Below are 19,425 nucleotides of genomic sequence, written 5' to 3'. Positions count from 1 at the left end.
CCCTGCACCTGCTTCCAGAGGTCCTCACAGGGAAACAGAGCCAGTTCCAGCTTTTAGGAGTTCACCCTGACCTCAAGGTACCAGAGAAGCACTCCTAAATCATCAGTCCAGCAATGGGGCAGAATTTACAGGCCCTCCTCAAGAATAAGACACGGGATCTGGGGTCAGGAAGCCCTTTATCTATAAACTTTCAACCTGATAACTTTTACAGACACTAACAAACTCACAGCCAGAGGATGATTTAGTGATTATGGTTGGGTGTTTTGATCCTCGAGTGCAGTTTGTTTCTTATCAGTGACCTGCCTGTTGATACTCATTTCTGAGGTGTTTTGTGGACATCGTAAGCCCCATCATGGCCAGTCAATCTAGAAACAGTATGGAAATTGTGTAAGGGGACTGTGGGGACAGAGGTTGTGGAGCATAGACCTATCTAGCCCAGGTGCTTGTGTCACCTGAGGTAAAAAGACACACTGTGAGAGCCTTAGGGAATTTGGTCTGTGTGTGAGTGAAGTAGTCAGAGGTGGTCATGGGCTACCCCAGTAAGGAGCAATTGTACGTCCTGATGCCATCTTCAGAATGCCTCCTATGGGTCAGGAACCATGCTAGGTGTTTTCACATGCATCATCTCTAACTCCTATAATAACTCTGCTGGGCAGGGGTTAGTATTAGTATTTACAGAAGAGAAAACAGGGTTGGGGAGGGGAGGTAACCTGCCCAGTGCTACCCAGGCAGAAAGGACAGAGTTTGGGTTTGAATCTAAGTCTATCAGGTACCACAGCCTGTGTACTTCACCCTGTACAGAGGTGGGGTGGTTGGGCTGGAGATCAAGAGATAAGAAGGACTAAATGGGTAGGCATGGGGCAGAAAGTGAATATTAAATTCAGGGTTTTAAATGTATGTGTGCACCTTCTGTGAACCAGGCCACTGGTATGAAAAGGACATAGTGGCCTGTCTTCCAGATGCTCATGGTCCAGTGTACGTGTACTGCTAAGCCCAACTTGACCAGTCTTCCTTTCCTGTGTATGTATACTGCTAAGCCCAACCCCACCAGTCTTCCTTTCCCTAGTTTAGCAGTGGACTGTTCTTCCCTGGGCCCTTTCTCTCCAAGCCCTGGACTGGTTTCTATCCTATTCCCAACCCCCTGCAATGTCTGCAGCCCCCACCTCAGACTTGGAACTGGTCTCATTGGATGTTCATGGATGTCCATGCTTTGCTTCTCAGCTGCTTTGCTCATCCCCTTCATTATAACAATTCTCTGTGTGAGGATCAGAGAGGTTAACTAGCTGACTCAGGGTCACACAGCTAGTAGGTGGAAGAGCCAGGATTTGATCTCACATCTGTCTGACTCCATAGCCTGAAGCCTTCTCTGTGATCCTGTCTCCCCTGTGAGCATCATGCCCATTTCCTTTCTCCCTCCCAGGTCATTCCACTGGAAGTGACTTGCTTTGAGTAGAGCCTCTCCTCAAGCCAGCTTTGCACTTGTTAGCTGGAGGGAGGAGACACATTTTGGAAACCACCCAAGAAAAAGACACTCAAAATAACTTTTCTCTATAACTCTTCTTGCTAAAATGCACTGAGCCCCAAAGGGGAGCAGGCCTCTGCAAGACTCACACTGATGCTGTCCGTTTGGCTGGGATTTACAGCTGACAGTGCACTTTCCAAGCCATTACCTCATAGATGCCCACAGCAGCCCTGGGATGGGTGTCCTGAACCTCCTTTTACAAATGAGGATGCTGGAGGCTCAATATGGCAATGGGATTTGCTCAAGGTTGCGTCCCTCCTGGGGGTGACCTTGGATAAGTCATATTCCCTCCCAGAGCCTCAGGTTCTTCATCTGCAAAGGTGATGATGGTGTTCGCTTCCCAGCATTGCTCTTGGGGTTAAGGAAAAGAAAATAGATAGAAGGATCTAGCACAAAACCTGATCCACAAGAAGGGCTCCACAACTACTAGATGCACTGACTCTCCAGACAAAACGAAGGTCATAATCACATAGACAAGGTAAAGAAGGGCCAAGAGTGGAAGGTTCTCAAGCTTCCACTTGTGCACACAGGCAGGCTGGCTGCTGCCAACAGTGAGAACGATGGCTGATTTGTATTGTTTAATCCTCTCCACACGCGATCTCATTTCACCCACATCACCAGCTGCAGGAAGTGGGTACAATATCTATCCCATTTTACGGATGAGGAAAAAGCAGCACAGTCTGGTTAAATAAGTAGGAACCAAAGGGCGCTCTTGCAAAAAGAGAGAAAAAACAACTCAAATTCAGAGTACAACAAGCCTGGAAATTAACTCTCTTCCCCAACAATATTCCTCTAAAACTTCTCTCCAGAACATGCCTCCCCTTTTTTTCTCAATTGCTCTAGTTCTGACTTAGTGATTACCTTTACAAAAGAACCTACTGCTGGCTCCTCCCTTAGCCACCACCGAGAGGCAAATGGTAAAATTCAGGAACCCCCTAGAATCTTGGCCCCCTACCTGCTGAGCCCGGGCTGGGAGTACAGCTGGAGCTTCCTACATTGCAAATCTCTGCTTTGGCTTTGGAAGTGGGAGTGGCTCCTGCCTCACAATTGGCTGTACCTCTGATGCACGACAAACATCATATTTCAAATATGCTACTGAAAGAACCCAAGGGGAAAATTTCCTTTTGAGCTCTCTTCCCTTACCTGGTCCAAAGTCTGACTGATTACCTGGGGAACCTTGTGGCTTGCAGCCAGGAGAGGGAAACTAGCAGACTGCCTGTTGACTCCACTAAGCGGTCAGACACAACAGGTTCAAACATTTCTCTCTGGGCCTTAGTTCCCTTTCCTCTAAAATGCAGGAGAAATGTAAAAGAAAGCAAACTGGCAGGACTGGACTCGGGTAGAGGCTGCAAACCAGCCGCTTGGGAGAGCAGCCAGCTTAAAATAAATTTGTTTGTTTTGTTAAGAGCTTAAAATAAAATTGAATTAAGTGCCAATGTTTAAAAATTGGAAATTGTGTATAAGAAGCCAGATTCCTCGCTTCTCTTACAATATTAGAAGTGTTGCCTATCCTGGGGTTGGCCAGAGGTGGGTGAGGCTATAGAGATGGGCAGCTGGTCCCCAGTTCAGCCCTCTCCCCGGGAGAGGAGATGTGACTTCCTTCAGGCAGGTTCTCACCTGGATTCAGTAGGTGTATTTACAATGCCTAGACCTCTATCTCTCCCAAAAGTCGGGATCCCTCCAAGGGACGAGAGTGGGCTTCTGGCATGAGACCTTTCCTCCATTTAATAAACATTTCTTATATGCCAGGGGTTGTTTTAAACATGCTAGTCCTAAGTGCTATACACATACCAATCAATTACTTAGTCATCATAAAACCTTGTGAAGTAAGTACAATCGTTACCACACCCATTTTACAGGTGAGGACACTGAGGTACAAAATGTTAACTTACTTGCCCGGAGCTACATAGTAAACAATGGCTTTAAGATTTGAATCTTGGCAGCCCAGTTCCCTAATCTGTGCTCTAACAACTATATGATGCCACTCATCCACCTTTTCTAGGTCACTGGCCAGTCATATGGCTTTGTCTAAGTTTCCATGTCCTGATATCACCCCTTCCCTATTTCTCTTCCTTCCTTTCCTATATTTATTACTTCCCTCCCTCACAGGTACTGCTATTATTCCCATTTTAAGTTGAAGAGGTTGAGGCACAGAGAGGTTAGGTGACTTGTCCAAGGTCACGAGTCTGGAAGTAGCAGAGCTAGGGTTCAACCCAATCCATTTGGCTACAGAATCTGTGTTCCTGGCCCCCTTCCCACCCTTGCCATTTATTTCTTCCCTCCTTCATTTATTTACTCACCCATGCATCCAACACTCATCTCAGATCCTGTGCTGGGTATGGGGACATCCATACATCTATAAGGTGCATCAAGGCTGGCTGGGATGGATAGATGACATCCTGCTCCCAGAACAGGAACTGCCCATGACCACTCCCTTTGGGGCTAAGGCTAGTGGGAGAACTGGTTTCCAACTGACAGCCCTGGAGAGCTCAGGAGGAAGCAGCAGAGGGAAGCTGGCTGGGTCTTGGCAGCTTCTTGCAGGGCAAGTCGTCAGCAGGGCCCTTGGAGATCCAGGGAGACACCAGCAGCCCCCACACCCACACTCCACACCCCACACCCCACTCTGCAGCTGGAGCACTGACTGGCCTTTTGATTCTGGCTCTACCACTGACCTGCTACAGGAGGCTTCCTTTGGGGGGGGGCCTCAGTTTCCCCATCTGTAAAATGAGGGCATTATTGCCCTGGACATCTCAAACTGGCAGCTTAGAGGTCAGATCCAGTCTACGGACATAATTTGCTGGAGGATTTGCAGAGTGCTTTTTTAAATAAACGTTGTGTTTTAGAACATGTTTATATTTACAAGTAAAAAATTACTAAGAATAGCTCCCATCTGTCTCCATCCCCCTCCCCCCAGCTAGTCCCCTTAGAATTAATAGCTTATACTATTATGGTGTATTTTTCACAATTAACAAATTAATATTGATATGTTGATATTAACTAAAGTCCATTCTTGATTAAAATTTTCTTAGTTTTTACCTAAAATCCCTTTTTATTTTGTTCCAGGATCCCATACGGGATATCACATTATCTTTAGTCATCATGTGTCCTTAGACTCCTCTTGGCTGTGATAGTTTTGCAGAATTAAAACAATAATAATAATAATTAAATTAGAATGCATCAAAAGAAATGTTTCGGCATACTAGAAATATTCTATATTTTCATTTGGGGGGTGGTAGCACATGTATATGTAAAAATCCTTAAGTGGTACATTTAATATTAGTATACTTTACCTCTTTAATGTATGTATATCGTGCTTCAAAACAAACAAACAAACAAACAAAACTGAGTGACTCTCTGTGACTTGCCACAGTCCTCAGACCCCCCTATTATGCTCTGAGCAGAACTTATCATTCTCTTGTATCATCTCATTAGCATCTGCAATCAGCACAGGGTGTATTAATAAGCTCTTCTGGTTTACTCATCTGTAAAATGGGTATGATGATACTTTCTACCTGATAAGGTTCTAGTGAAGATTAACTAAGGTACGCATATCTAGTTCTGAGTGCAGTGCCCGGCGCATGGTTAAGCATTCATGAAATAGGAACAATTATTATTACTACTCAGGCAATATTTACATTATTAAAACAGGTATATAACTCATCTTTCTCCTTAAAGCAAATCCCATCCTTTCCTTCCTCTGCCTCCCCTGCCTCCTCTTGTGTTTCTGTCCCTCCCTGCCAGGGAAGGCCCAAACTCTGGTAGGCAGAAGGTGGAAGAGAGAGGAACAAACCCGCAGTGGTGGTTTATCTGCTAATGGAACCAAGAGATGCCTGAGGATGACATCCAGACCTGTCCCCAAGGTCTAAGGAAACTTTGTTGGAAGTAGAGTCTCAACTCTTCCCTTTCTTATGGAGCTGTTTGGGGTATAAGGAGTTCTGCAGTTTTCAGACATCTGCCCTCAAAAGCTTCATCCTGTCCCCCTCAGGCATTGCCCTGGCTAAGGATCCTGGGCACAGCTGGGGGGCTTTTGGTGGGGTGCTGTGGAAATCATGGGAAGAAGGTAACCTCTTACCCTGGCTCTCTGCTGACCTAGCCTCTTGCGGGATGCCAGCTTTTCCTGTGTGGTGCCCCCAGATCTGTGCCTGGAAACAATGAGGTCAGGGGAGGCATGCTCTCAGATGCTTTAGGGTGACCACTTGCAAGGAGAAACCAAGCTCTTGGCAAGATGTGCTGAGAGGTGACAAAGAGGGCTAATGAGATGGTGAAGTGAACAGAAAGCAGGGATTGGGGGCTGGGAGGCCAGAACTGGGTCTTGGCTTGCCCTCTGACTTGCTGGGTGACTGCTAATAAGTCTCCTTTCCTCCTTTAATAATAGTAATAATAATAATAATAATACCACCACCACCACCACCAACAACAACAACAGTGATGATGGTGGTGGGATGGCAGTGAGAGAATGGCTCTCAATTTAAGCATGAGGTTTAGGATAAGCCTTTTATGTGTGCAGCATAATTTCATGCTTGTAAGTATCCCATGAAGTAGGTTCCATAATTGTCTCCACTTCACATATGAAAAAAATAGGGGCAGGGGGTCAGGTACTTGTCTAAATCTTCCCAGCTATAAAGTTTGCAGACACAAGATTTAAATTCGGGTCTAGTTCATCTCCTTTTGGCCACAACCTGTGAAATGGGCAGGTAGACGGACTCTACAGCTCTGAAGGCTGGTTCCAGGTCCAGGGAGTAACAGTGAGCAAGGACCATGCTCTAAGCTCCAGAGCACTGACCTATGTCAAGGTCTCTATTGTCTCAACTGATCTTCAGAAAGGACTTATGGAATAGGGACTGTTGGCACCACTTCCATTATGCAGGGTAGGAAACTGAGGCACAGAGAGGCAGAGGTAAGTGTGCAAAGTCACACAGGTGTCTGGGTTTGAACATGGGCCATCTGGCTCCAGAAATCATGCTCTTGCCTACTTTAGCAGCCCTCTGGAGGAAGGGTGCCTACAGAGCTGAGTGAGGCCAGAGACTGTCCCCCACAGGGGGCTCCTCGTCAGTTTCCACTTTGTCCAGACCAAGCCTTCCTCCAGCCTCCCTCCCAACCCAAGACTCAGAGGTTTGCAGGTCCCCCCTCTTACATGAAGCTATTTCCGTCTCAGCAGCTCCCCTGCACTGGAGGCCCAGACCCTTGAGGGGCCCGGCCATCCCAGGGCCTGGGGCAGTGCCCCGTGAACCCACCCTCCCATACCTGGGCTGGAGATGGTGGCGAATCCCCCGGCGTCCCCAGTGAGTCCCCGGCCACGGACCCAGACCCCTACTCTGACCTCTCAGTTTCAGCACTGACAGCCGCTGAGGAGTGTCTACACTCTGTGCCCCATCCAGCTGCCCGCAGGCCTGCCTCCCTTTCTGGCCTTGGGATCAGTGAGGGGAGGCGGGGTGGGGAGGGGCAGGGGAGCACGGCTGGCCTCCACAGTGCCACGTGCTTGGCAAAACAGTAGCCTCTGCCAAAGGCAGTCTGGGTGGCGGGCGTTCCTCTGTGCCCCCGGCTTCCTTCTGGGCCCTGTTCACTTGAGGCTTCTGATCCTATCAGTGGCACTCTGGCTCCAGTCCTGGGTACCTGGAAGTCCTTCTGTTCCGAGGACTCCCTGTACGACAGGCTGCTACAGAGCGGCCCTGGAACCATGAGGAAAGCTCAGCCGCATGTGTATGTCTGGCCAGACCCAGGAGCCGAGGCTTCCCTTGACTCGGCCATGGGAGTGTGGCCGCTGGGCCGGCCAGGCGGGGAGAGGTGGGGAGGGCCCAGGCCGAACAACCGGATCTCACCTCCTCCAGGAAGCCTCTCTGGCCCCACGGACATCCCTTGCTTGTTCCCACCTGCCCCGTCCCTGCTCTCTGTTTACAGGGCGCAGGAAGAAATCTTTTCTTCCCCATCAAGCAGAACAGCGAGTCCCTTCTCCAACAGGCTGGAGGAAGAGCCCTTGCACGGAGTGCTTTCCCAGCTTCTGGGATCTTCCCTCTTTGTGTGCTGACGGCTGTTTTATTTTGAACATTTCAGGTGTGAGGAACTCACCCCGATCTTTTTGTATTTGACACACAACAGTTCATATTTGACAAATGCTGCAAACATATGATTTAGCCAACCTACCGTCTTCCTTTCCTTCCCAGACTTTTATGTTTTTTAAAAAGCAGTTTACATCACGCAGGCACTCCATGAATACTTCTCTGTTGACCAAAGCTAGTGCACGGACCACGGAGATGGCAATTCTTACAAGGGCAAACCCCTGGGTGTTGATGCCAGGCTCTCCCCACAGTGTTTCTCTCTGCTGCCCCTTTACTAAGTAACCCTGGACCAGTGTAAGTTTTTTCAGCCTGTTGATCTTATTTTCCTACTGGTTCATGTTGGCTTCCAGGAGCAAAACTCCCTCCCCCACGCCCTCATCATCCACCTCACCCAGTGGCTCCCTCATACTTCCTTTACTCAACCAGTTCTGAGCACCTACTGTGTATCGGGGACAAGGGACACAGATAAGCAGGACTCCTGCTCTGTGCTCAGGGAGGGAGAGGATCAGGAGATGCTGACATTGGTCCATGGGCTCAGAGAGGTTATATCCCCTCCTCTGGGTCATAGGGCTGGAAGGAAATAGGGCATGAAGGTCAGACCTATTTGAATCTAAGGCCGAAGCAAGCTCTTTCCACTGCCCTACTCCTGCTGTGGGGAGTTTAGGGTCCAGCGGGAGAGAGGTAACAAAGCAACCAAATAAAACAGAGGCTGCGTTTGATGACCTAGGCTTATTGGAAGGGCGGAAGGGACAGGGAGGATGGAGTGATTCATTTTCATGGAGGTGGAGTTATGCTGGGGATGATTACAGGGGAGGTGAAACCTGAGTGGCTCTTCCTGGTTGAAGAAATCAGGTAACTCTTGTTAAAATAGTTTCTTTTTTTTAAAATAATAAATTTATTTTTTATTGGTGTTCAATTTGCCAACATACAGGATAACACCCAGTGCTCATCCCGTCAAGTGCCCCCCTCAGTGCCCACCAGCTAAAATAGTTTCTAAAGTAAGAGTGGCGATGCCCTGAGTGAGGAGTGTGGGATCCTAATGGATAAGATGCCTGGACATGAAATGCAGGAACTATATGTCACCTCTGCTCTTTGCCACACAACAGATAGTGAGGTTCCTGTCCCTGGTAGTAACCAGGAAAAAATTAAAAAGTTACCAGTCAAAGATTCGGAGGAAAGCTTCTATTGTTGGGTGAGGTTGTTAAGGAATTCTTTGGTTCCTTCTGAGGATAAGATCTTACACTTTTTACTTACTCTTGGCCTAGTAGATGGAAGGCAGACTCATTTTCACTTCTCCACCGATGATCCAGGCAGGCCAAGGCTGAGAGCCAAGACTGAGGGATCTCCATGACACCTGGAAACCCAGTAGCCTTTGACCCCATCGGACTCAGAAATAGTTTTGAGCAATTGCCTATCAGGCCCTTGTGTATTCGTTATCTCAGTAACTCTCAGGGCAGCCCCTGAGGCAAGGGATGCTGTGCCCAGTCTACAGATGGGCCAACTGAGGCTAGCCCATTAGCCAGTGGTCCCATCTGGTCCCTCCAAGTCTGAACACAAGGCTTCTTCCGCCACAGCTGCCAGTACCCACTGAAGACAGATTAAGTGAAGGGAAAGACTCAGAGGGCAGGGCACATAGAGCTGGGGTCCAGAGGCTTCTGCTCTTGGCATCTGAGGTTGGATGCCTGCCCTATCCACATGATATTAGGGGCCCAGAAAGAGGGGGCAAGTTCTGCCTCATGACCAGGTGGTGGGGCGGGCACGTGGCCTACAAGAGCACCTTCCATCCTCACAACAGCCCTGCAATGTAGTTGCTGGTCCATTTCCAGGGGAGCCAACCAAGGACCAGAGAAGGGAGGTCACTTGCCCAGCAGGGCCCAACTTGAACCCAAAGTTCATGCTCTCTCCACCATGCCACGAGCCCACTCTACTTCCTATATAATTCTTTGTTTAATCCTCACTTGGAAGCATTTCAATAAGCAGGATACCCGCCTGCCTCCCCCTACCCCCCTGGAGACATTATGAACACCAGTGGCATCATGTCCAGCCCTGGGGTCAGACCTTACCCTGCAACTAAATGTAGAGGAAGACAGATTGGGGTGCAGCCCATCCCCAGCTTTCCTGACCATGGGTGCCCACAAGTCCACTGCTAGTGCACGGCTGTTTTCTTTCAATTACTCCCTCTACTGCAGCTCCTTTTTAGAAATGCAGTGTCTTGGGGACATTTACCTCTGCTGCCTCCGGCCTCTGGAAGGGGCAAACATTCTTTCCTCTGAAGTCTGGGTGAATTGATTTCAGCAATGCAGTCAGTTTGACAAGAATTGGTTAGGGCCAACTAGGAGAGATGCCCTGTGCTAGGTGCTGAGGGTTTTCCCTGTGAAGACGCTTTGCTTCCAGTGTGCCAGACAGGCCTTGGATACCTGGACATGGGATGGGGAGCATCTCATTTGGCAGCTTCAGCTCCTGGTTCTACAACCCTGGGTGGGTCTTGGAGACTTCAAGATGTGCAGCAAGAGAATGGGGGAGGGGGAAAAGAGAATGTTTGGCTCCTGGTGAGACACAAACTCAGACCTCTGGATGGTTGCGCCAAGTCAGATCCTCTGGACACCTTGCCATAGTCATCGGGAACCACTAGGCCTATGCAGGGCAGAGGACCGTCACCCCAGGTCACACAGTGAGCTCCTGGCAGAGCAGTCCTGTAGGCATGGGAGGCTTTCTCTACCCAGCCAGATGCTAGACTCCCTGGAGATGGCTCCCAAGAGCCATATGGAGCTGGCCATAACTCATCTGTTCCCACACCTCTGTTTGCAGGGGAGGAAGCTGAGGCCCAAAGAGAGAAGCCAGAGAATGCGGGCTGGCTGCCCAGTACTACACGAGGTCCTTTACAGACATCCCTCACCTGTATGGCAGGAACTATTCTGACATTGCACACGAGGAAACAGAGACTGGAAAAATGACAAGCTTCACCTAGGATCACAGACAGAGCTCAGACTGGCAGTACTGGGATTCAAACCTAGCACCTCAGCATGCTTGTGTCTAGTCTGCTGCATGCCAACCAGATTGCAGTGCACTGTCCTCAGTGGTCACTGAGGCAGCCGAAATGCAGATTATTGGCCCTCAGTTCATGCAACATGGGAACATTCAATAATTGGGAGTAGGAGAGCTTATTTTAAAGATGAGGATGTGTTGGGAAGGGGAGTCTACCACTGACCCCTGACCTCTCCAGGGACCCTGGCCAAGCTGGCAATTTGGGTTCCTCTGCACTTGGGATTTCCTGTGTAGGCAGAGACTCAAGAGCAAGTCTCATCGCAAAATGAAATGTGAGTGACTGATTAGTTATCTGCCCGCACAAAAGCCAGTGGGGTCTCTCCCATGCTCTCAGGACTCAGGAAGACATTTTCCCCTTCAAGGAGATAAAGATAAGAAGCAGTCTACGAAAGAAGCCTTTTCCTTCACCCTTGAGAATCCCTGCCGGGAAGGGCCCTGTGGCCCCAGCACTGACCTGTCCAATTATAACAATCACCTGTATGCCCGCCTCTCCTTATGGCCCTCCCCTGTGACTGCCTCCAAGGCTAGGACTCTGGCTTCCCGTGTTCCCTGAGTTCAGTGCAGTTGGGATTAACAGAGAGCTTGGGATCAAGCTTGCTTGCTTGCTCTTTATGGAAGATGATGACCCAAGAGACCCACGCTGGAGTTTGTTAAGGCCAAGAGTTAATAGGAAGCTCCTGGAAGCTAAGGAGTGATTTTGAGAAGGATGTTGCCCTTTTGGAAAATGATGTAAAATATTCTTTCAGTCTATTTAAGAAATGTCATGAATGCACTGATGGCCCTTCCAGAATCCACTTCAAACAATTATGGTAGTGTTATGGGTTGAACTAGGCCTTTCCTCTAAAAGGTACTTTGGAGTTCTAACCTTCAGTAACCGTGAATGTGACCTTATTTGGAAATAGGATCTTTACAACGGCAAGCAGGTTAAGATGAGGTCATTAGGGTGGGCTCTGATCCAGTATGACTGGTGTCCTTATACAAAGGGGAAATTTGGATGTACACACACACACACAGAAGATGATATAAAAGGTAAGGGATCAGAGTAATATATCCACAAGCCAAGGAATGCCAAAGATTGCCCACTAAGCCACCAGGAGCTAGGAACAGATCCTCCTTCATGGGTCTTGGAAGGAACCAATCTAGCTGACACCTTGGTGTCAGGCTTTCTGCCTCCGGAACCATGAGACAACAAGTATCTGTGTCTTCAAGTCACGCAGTTTGTGGTGCTTTGTTACAGCAGCCCCAGTAAAGTGATACAGATGGCAAACTGTTCTCAGTGCTTGTGCAATTGAGAGTCTGGCATGGTCCCAGCAGAAAGGGGCCTGGGGTCCTCACTGGTTGAGGCCATTGTCCCCACTGGGGACCAGCAGGAGAACAGAAACCCACTGAGCACCACTGACATCCCAGGCTATGCTCGATACATCAGATTTTCTCTCCCATGTAATCTTTCCAACATCTTCAAAGCAAAGAGCTTCCTACTCCCATTTAAAGATTATAAAACTGAGGTGGGAGAGAGCATTGAAACAACTTGCCCAGGATTGTGTTGCCAGAACCTGAAACTAGTGGAGGTGGGCTGTGCAGTCTGGCTGGCAACCCCGCACCATGCCACCTCCCCAGACTGATCTGACATGGAAAGGGCTTCCCAGAGTCAACAAGCTGGTATCCGGGGTTTTGGTGCACTGACCCCACCTCTTTGCTCCATTTCCTGTATTTCAGACTCTGGCCAGGAGCAGAGCCCATGATTTTCTCCATTCTCTCACTGAGGAAAACAGGATGGAAGGAAACGTTCCAATGTTCTAAAAGGATGAGGTGTTTAAGAATCCTCAAGCACTTTCAAGCCCTCGTTTGTGCAGGCTTTCACCTGTTATGAAGCACTTTCCCGTGTGTTGTCTCTCGCTCCCAGCACTGCCCAGCTGGTGGAAAGTACTGTCCACATCTGGGGGAGGCAGGAGATGGTTTGTAAACTGGTTCCTGACAACAGCCTAATACATTGCCCAGGCCTGGCCCAATTGACCCTCAGTAGGCACTCCTCACCTGCATCACCTATGTTGGACTCCTGTTCATCCCTCCCAGCCCACCATCCTCTTCACTCTTCCCCAACCCCGCCTTAGCTACCTGCTCCTGGGTGACCTCCCATCTGCCTGGAACACTCTTCCCAACCCTGGACCTCTGCAGGGCTGGCTGCTTCTACCATGGAGACCTCCAGTCAAATGCTCCCATCTCAGGGGACTGCCAGCCAATCCCACCTGCTACCCATTTTGTTCTGTTCACAGTGACAGTGCTTGTTATGCTCTGAAGCCATCTATTTATCTGGTCACCTGTCCACTGAAGGGTCAGTACCATGAGGATGAGGATCTCATTTGTTTCATTCATGAGGGCACTCCAGAGTGAATAAAAGCCTAACAGTGACTGCACACAGAGGGTGCTCAATAAGCACTTGAGAACAGGCAAAAACGTGGTCAGGCTCTGGCTTTACTCATCCTTTAGGGAAATGATAACGCATTTTTGTCATTATGTAATAAAAGAGGCCGAAACCCACAGTGAAAATTCTACTATGTGGTTACCAACCATGGGCCTGGGAAGCCTTTCAGCCCATCTCAGGAAAAGAAGAGGGGAGATGTCATCTTCTCCTGTAAATGGCTCAGAGATGGCTCTCCTCAACCTCCTTCCCCACCCACGCCTGTCAAAAGCTGCTAGGTTTAAACGCCCATGTTTCTGTTCCATACTATCGATTGTTTAATATTCAAGAGATGGCATAAATAATATGTGAGCAATTATGTAACTTGTTTGGAAACAATCTGGTTAGCCCCAAAGTATTGGGGCAAGAAGCAAAACTCCAGCAAAGTCAGAAATCTGGGTGATCTGTGAGGTGGGGGACAGAGAAGCATGGCCAGTCTGCATGTCTGCTCCCTCCCCCTAGTAAGAAGTGAGCTGAGAATCTTGGACATGTCTCCTGGTTCTCCCCCACTCCTGTCTGGGAGGTTATTTCTCTCTAGGTCAGTTTTCCCATCTTGCTAACAATGCCACCTGGTAAGGTCAGATGAGATGATGTCTCTGAGCTCTGGCTCAGAGGACATTCCTTCTGAAGGTAAGTTGGGTCTTGCAGCCAAGATGAATTGCACAAGCTCTGGTTTCTGATAGAGGTGGGATTAGGCGTACAGGCCTAGACTCTGAGGTTCATAGGTATATAATGCAAGATAGACCGAGCAAGACAATAACAGAGGCCAAACAAAGGGTTTCAGGAGTACAGAGGAAGACATGCTTCCCAGTAAGGAATAGGAGAAACCTTACAGAACTGCCATATGGGCTAGCTCCAGAAGGCAGAGTGGCAGTGTAACCCCAGAGAGAGGGCCACCCCATTTATCTAACATGCAATAGGCACCCAGTATGTCTGTTCAGTCAACAAGCATTTATTAAGCATCTACTAGGTTCCAGCTACTTTACATGGATCATCTTTGCTGGGCCTTCACAGGAAGGAGATGTTGCCATTATCTCCATTGTACATACTAGGGAACTGAGACTCCGCTCTACATGTCAAGTGATGGTGGCTTCCTTTTCCAAGTTCTAGGCCATAATCCCTATTTAAATGCAAAAGGAATTTGGGGCAGTTTTCCTAAACCAAAACAATGGTACATAAATTATTCATACTGTCTTTGTAGAGGTTGCAAGAGGGAAGGGAGCTTTGGTCAAACTCTGCTTTCCTGCTCTGCTGACCCTCCATCAGCAGCCCCCCAAACAGTGCTCTCTTCCATATCTACCCCATTACGAGCCCCAGCCAAACCCATTTCCAACTCACCCCTCCAAGTCTTCTGGTTAAATGAAAGGCGTCAGGATTTGGAAACTGGGGCCCATGTCTCGCTGGCTCTGGGGACTGGGTGATGAAGCTCAGCTCTGGAAAAGGGGAGATGGCATTGGTTAGTGGTGGGTGGCCTGATGGGGGCCAGTCAGGAAAGAATAGGAAGGGAACAGTGCTGCGGGGTGTCCCCTGTGTGCTGGCACTGCGCAAAGCCAGCATCAGGGGTGGGTGGAGACAGAAGAGAAGAAGGAGTGGTCATATTCCTCAACTTCCTCTCATGAGCTGACCTTGCCATACAGGGACCCATCCCCTGACTTCTCCATCAAGACCTGCCTGTGGGCTTCACACTTCCCAGGCCTCAGGCCCTCTTAGGGAAGCAAGTCGGCCCCTGGCAGGATGTCAGATGGGGTATTCCGTCCGCAGCTGGTGTGGCCTTCAAGGGCAGAAGGCGTGGTGCAGAGTGGGCACGAGTATGAACTCTAGACAGACAGATGCCCTTGGGCAAGTGCCTTTAAGTTTCTGAGTCTGCTTCTCCATCTGGAGGATAAAGATAATAATACCTATCATTTAGGATTTTTGAAAGGTGTAACTGAAGTGTAATATGCATAAAGGCCTTGGCTTGTAGAAGTGTTTCTTAGCAGCAGAAGAGAATGGATGCTAAATGTCTCTCCTATGTCAGGTTCCACTTATTTACTTATCTATCCATTGATTCATTTGTAACTTTCCATTTTGAAATAATTATCCATCCAAAGCAAGTTGTAAAGGAATGTATAGGGAGGTTCCATACACCTTTCCCCAGCTGACCCAGTGTTCAGGGATGTCCTATACATCTTCCTCCAGCTGACTCCCCTGTTGACATCGCCCACCACAGGGCAGTCTGGTGCACTTTCCGCCAGCTGATCCCTGTGTTAACATCTCACACCAGAGGAGGTCCCATGCACCTTCGCCCAGCTGACCTGAGTTAACATCTTGCAGTATAGAGCACTGTCAAAACCAGGCATGTGACATTAGTACAACCCATGGAGCTTATTCAGATTTCATGAGTGTTACATGTATTCATGTATGTGTGTAGATAGGTCTAGGCCATAGGATCACTTTCTAGTTTTATGTAAGCACCATCACAATCAAGATACAGATCTCTTCTACTAGCACAGCTTCCTTGAGCCACTCCTTTATAGTCACACCCATTCTCTCCCTGCCTTCATCCCTAATTCCTAGAAATCATGATTTTATTCTTCATCTCTATAGTATTGATCTTTCAATGATATTCTACAAATGGAATCATACAATATTTAACCTTTGGGGATTGGCTTTCTTTACTCAGCCTAATTCTCTGGAGATTCATCAGGTTGTGTGTGTATCAATAGTTCACTCGTTTTTACTGTTGAGTATAATTCCATGATATGGATGGACCACAGTTTGCTTATCCATTCATCTGGTAAATGACATCTGGGTTATTTCCAGTTCTTGGCTTTGATGAATAAAGCTGCTATAAACATTTCTGTATAGGGGTTTTGTGTGAACATAAATTTCATTTATTTGGGATAAATGTTCAAGAGAGTAATTATTGGGTTGCATGGTACTTGCATATGTGGTTGTGTGCATGTTTAAAAGAGACATCCAAACTGCTTTCCAGAGTGGCTATGTACCATTTTACATTCCCACTAGCAGTGTATGACTGATCCAATTTTTCTGCATCCTGGTCAGCATTTGGCACCATTTTGTATTTTTGCCATTCTGACAGGCGCGTAATAGCTCATTGTGTGTGTGTGTGTGTGTGTGTGTGTGTGTGTGTGTGTGTTTGAGAGAGAACATGAGCAGGGGCTGGTGGAGGGCAGAGAGAGAAGCAGGCTCCCTGCTAAGCAGGGAACCTGATGGGCTCCATCCCAAGACCCTGAAATCATGATCTGAGCCGAAAGCAGACACTTAACCAACTGAGCTACTCAGGCACCCCTCATTGTGGTTTTAACGTGCATTTCTTTATTGGCTAATGATGTTCAACATCTTGTCATGTGCTTACTTGGAATCTGTACATCCTCTTTGGAGAAATGTCTCTTCATGATTTTTGCCCATTTTCTAATTGGATCATTAATTTGTTTTTAAACAGTGAGTTTTGAGAATTTTTAAAATTTATGTCAGGTACTTTGTACTTTGTCAGATTCTGTGGTTTGCAAATATTTTCTCCCAGCCTGTAGCTTGTCTTTTTGTCCTCTTAACAGTGTTTTTTAGAGCAAAAGCTTTTAATTTTGTGAACTCCACTTTAACTCTTTTATTTTTTTATGGATTATGCTTTTGGGATCAAGTCTGAGCTGAAGATTTTCTTCTTAATTTTTTTCCTGAAATTTTTATAGTTTTATATTCTTTATTGAAGTCTGTGATCCATTTGAGCCAATTTTTGTGTAAAGAGTGAGGCTTGGGTAGATATTTTGTTATTGTTGTTAGTGTTTGCCCATGGATGTCTACTTTGCTTTAGCATTATTTGTTGAAAAGGTTATTACCTTTCTTCCATTGAATTGCTTCTGTACCATTGTCAAATATTGGTCAGTTGTGTGGGTCTATTTCTGGATCCTCTATTCCATTCCATTAATCTATGCATCATCCCTCTGTCAATAACACACAGCCTTGGTTTCTAGATAAGTCTTGAAATGAAGTAGAATTATTCTCACTTTATTCTTCTTTTTCAAAACTGTTTCAGTTATTCTAGCTTCTTTGGCTTTCCACATAATTTTTGGAATAATCTTTTCCACATTTACAAAATTTTTGCTGGGATTTGGTAGGAACCTCACAGAACTGATGACTTTACAACATTGGTCTTCAGATCATGAACACACTATGGCCACTTAATTCATTTAGATTTTCCTCATCAGTATTTTGTAGTCTTCAGCTTAAAAATCTTATGCATGTGTGTTAAATTTATATCTATATTTTTGTGTGATTATAAATGGCATTGTATTTTTAATTTTTGTGTCTACATATTCTTTACTAGGATAGAGAAATACAACAATTTTTTGTATGTTTATTTTATATCCTGTGAGCTTCCTGAACTCAGTTATTAGTTCTGGGATGATTTTTGTTTTGTTTGTTTTTTTTTTTGCAGATTCCTTGGGATTGTTTTATGTAGACAGTGAAGTTACCTGTATATAGGGATAGTTTTATTTCTTCCTTTACAATCCATATGACTTTTCTTGTCTTAATGCACTGGTGAGATTGCCTAGTACTATTTGAATATAAGTGGTGAGGGCTGATATCCTCACTTTGTTCCCAATTTTAGGGGAAAGCTTTCAGTCTTTAACCATCAAGTATGTTAGCTATAGTTTTTTTAATAGATGCTCTCCATCAAGTCAAGGAAACTCTTTATTGCTATTTTTCTGAGCATTCTATCATGAATGGGTGTTGACCTTTATCAAATTCCTGCATTGATGGATATGATCATGCAATTTTTCTTCTTTAGCTTATTAACATGGTGGATTATATTAATTGATTTTTTTTTAATTAATTGATTTTTGAATGTTGAACCAACTTTGCATTCCTGGAATAAACCCTACTTGGTCCTGAGGCATAATTATTTTTATATATTGCTGAATTCTTTTTTTTAAAGATTTATTTATTTTTTTCTGGAAGAGAGAGAGCAATCATGAGTTGGGGGGAGCAGTAGAACGAGAGGGAGCAGCAGACTCCCCTTGAGCAAGGAGCCCAACACAGGGCTTGATCCTAGGATTCTGGGATCATGACCTGAGCCGAAGGCAGATGATTAACCAACTGAGCCACCCAGGTGCCCCTATATATTACTGAATTCTATTTGGTAATGTTTTGTGAAGGATTTTCACATCTGTATTCATGAGGGATGCTGGCTTATAGTTTTTACTTATACTGTTGTCTGGTTTTGATATTGGGGTAATAACTAGCTTCATAAACTGAACTGAAAGTGTTCCCTCTGCCTCTGTTTACTGGAAGACATTGTGCAGAACTGGTGTTAATTTTTTCAAACATTTGATAAAATTCTGTGAAACTATCTGGTCTATTATATTAATAGTTTAATGTAATTACTGATATGTTAAATTTTAAGTCTAAGCTTTTATTTTTTGTTTTCTGTTTGTTCTTTCTACAAACACAACCACATCTGAAAATGCTGTAGTTTTTGCTTTAACTGTCAAACATAATTTAGAAAGCTCAAGAGGAGAAAGAATGTGTATTGCATTTAGCAATATTTTTGCTTACCGCATTCTTTTTCCCTTCCTGATGTTCTAAGATTCCTTTAAAACATGTTCCTTTCTGTCTGGAGAAGAGCATTTTTTAGGGCAGATCTGGTCACAAACTCTCTTAGTTTTTTTTCATCCAAGATCTTTTTTTTTTTAAGATTTTATTTATTTATTCATAAGAAAAAACACACACAGAGAGAGGCAGAGACACAGGCAGAGACAGAAGCAGGCTCAATGCAGGGAGCCCAACATGGGACTCAATCCCAGGTCTCTAGGATCACACCATGGGCTGAAGGTGGTGCCAAACCAGGGCTGCCCATCCAAGAAGATCTTAATTTCCCCTTCATTTCTGAGGGATATTTTTACTGGCAACAGGATTCTCAGTTGACAATTCTTTTTTTTTCAGCATTTGAAAAACATGTGCCACTTTCTTCTGGACTCTATGGTTTCTAATGAGAAATCCACTGTTATTCAAATTCTTTCCCCTCTATTGGTGAGTTGTCATTCTTCTTCCATTGCTTTCAAGATTTTTGTTTTGTTTTTAGTTTTTAGAAGTTTAGCTCTTTTGTATCTTGATGTGAATTTCCTTGGTTTTATTGTCTTGGGAGTTTTCTCAGCTTCATGAATCAGTAAGTTTATGAGAGTTTTTGTTATTGTTGTTGCTCTTGGTTGATTGGTTTTGTTCCTTTTTGCCAAATTTGGGCAGTTTTCAGCCATTACCTCTTCAGGTGCTGTTACAGCCCTCCTTTCTCATTTACTTCCAGGAGTTCAGTGACAAACATTAGATATTTGTGGCAGCCTCACCGG

At 46.1% G+C, this 19,425-nt stretch overlaps 1 protein-coding gene across 25 annotated transcripts in view; it reads right to left on the bottom strand.

Annotated features, from left to right (window-relative positions):
- Positions 1 to 19,425, bottom strand: part of ATP2B2 (ATPase plasma membrane Ca2+ transporting 2) — a 458,951-nt gene that overhangs the window by 189,537 nt on the left and 249,989 nt on the right. For 13 of the 25 annotated variants that reach the window (XM_072720298.1, XM_072720309.1, XM_072720308.1 and 10 more), the window contains one exon: positions 14,420 to 14,514. The exons of the other annotated variants lie outside the window; for them this stretch is intronic. The gene's annotated coding sequence lies outside the window, so the exon portion shown is untranslated. The remainder of the gene's footprint in view (positions 1 to 14,419; positions 14,515 to 19,425) is intronic. 25 annotated transcript variants of the gene reach the window in all.

Source organism: Vulpes vulpes, chromosome 9, assembly GCF_048418805.1.
Source record: "Vulpes vulpes isolate BD-2025 chromosome 9, VulVul3, whole genome shotgun sequence".
NCBI classification, from domain to species: domain Eukaryota; kingdom Metazoa; phylum Chordata; class Mammalia; order Carnivora; family Canidae; genus Vulpes; species Vulpes vulpes.
The sequence above is the reverse complement of the archived record's forward strand: the minus strand, read 5'-3'. Positions and strand labels throughout refer to the sequence as shown.